This window comes from Nicotiana attenuata, unplaced genomic scaffold (assembly GCF_001879085.1).
Source record: "Nicotiana attenuata strain UT unplaced genomic scaffold, NIATTr2, whole genome shotgun sequence".
Classification (NCBI taxonomy): Eukaryota; Viridiplantae; Streptophyta; class Magnoliopsida; order Solanales; family Solanaceae; genus Nicotiana; species Nicotiana attenuata.
Window position 1 is genome coordinate 39635 of NW_017671612.1, and position 1842 is coordinate 41476.

Genomic DNA, 1842 nt, shown 5'->3' on the forward strand with positions numbered 1-1842 from the left:
ATAATATATATATATATATATATATATATATATATATATATATATATATATATATATATAAGGAAAACGAAACAGTATGGAGTAACACAGTATAATGATAAGAATAACAACAATTACAACAGAGAAAAACATCATAGAAAGAATACAGCTCAACACAGAGATAGCAACCGGGGATCTACCAGGATATCGTCCTGTAGCCCCCAAATGTAAATATCCAATGGATCTTCCAGGTGTCGTCCCGTAGTCCAACTCATAGTGTGCGGGGATCTACCGGAATCCCGATCCGTAGTCCCAAATGTACATACCCAGTACTGGGAGAATCTACCGGGTGCAGTCCCGTAGTTCCATATAACTGTGTGGGGGGATCTACCGGATATCGATCCGTAGTCCCAAATAAACAGGCAAGGGGGATCTACCGGGAAATCGCCCGTAGTCCCAAAGTAAACACATAGCAACAACACGAAGAATATTCAATTCTATCCAATTTCATACCAAGGTAAACAGGTATTTCTAACCTAGCATGCTGGACAGAATTCAGATAAAGCAGTTTGAGCAAGTAAAACAATTGAGTCATATAGACATGCTTTCCTAAGCGAACGACAGGCTTAAATTTCAAGTAGAGTAAACAGGGAAGAAATACACAATTATAGTTACTTAATGAAAATCGGATTTTCAACAAGTAGCACATGTACGCACTCGTCACCTCACGTACAAGGCATTTCATATATCAACAATACCAAATCCTAAGGGGAGTTCCCCCACACAAGGTTAGGCAAGCCACTTACCTCGAACCGGCTCAAAAATCAATCCGAAAACACGCTCTTGCCACGAGTATCCGACTCCAAATGGCCCAAATCTATTCAAAGTAATATCATAATGTAAATATAACTTCAAGTAACTAATTCAACTAATTAATTCGAAGCTAATACGCAAAATTAGGAAAATAGCCCAAAAATTTTCCCCGGGCCCACGTCTCCGAATCGGGTAAAATTTACAAATTGAGAATCCTCACACACTCACGAGTTCATATATACCAAAATTATTCCAATCCGACATCAAAATCTTGATCAAAACCCCAAAATTAGGCCTACGAACCTTTTCCAAATTTTTCCCAATTCTCATCCCAAATCCGAAATTAGATGATGAATTCATGATTAGATTAATGGGTTATAAGCAAAAAGGAGTTAAGAATCATTACCAGTTAACTCCCTCCGAAAATCTCTCCAAAAATCGCCTCCTACCGAGCTCCCAAGTTAGTTTTCCAAGTTTTGATTTCAAACCCTCTTCTTCCCCTTTTCTAACCAGTGGATCCGCATCTGCGACTTTGGGACCGCACCTGCGGTCCCGCTTCTGCGGAGACTAAGCCGCATCTGCAACTTTTCATTAAACCAACAAATTCCGCACCTGCGACCTCTTGTACGCAGATGCGGTGCCGCTTCTGCGGTGCCTGGGCCGCATCTGCGACCAATCCCAATTTCGCCTCAGACCGCACCTGCATTTCTCCAAACACTTCTGCGGTGCTGCACCTGCGGTAACATACACGCAGGTGCGGTAATGACAGGTTCAGCCAACTTCAGATTTCTCCTAAGTCCAATTCAACTTCCGTTAAGCACCCGAAACTCGCCCGAGGCCCCCGGGACCTCAACCAAACATGCCAACCAATGCTAAAACATCATACAAACTTATTCCGCCACTCGAATCACATCAAACAACGCTAAAACCACAAATCACTCACCAATCCAAGCCTAAGGATTTTCAAAACTTCAAATTTCCACTTTCGATCAAAAAGCCTATCAAACCTAGTCCGAATTACCTGAAATTTTGCACACACGTCCCAAATGA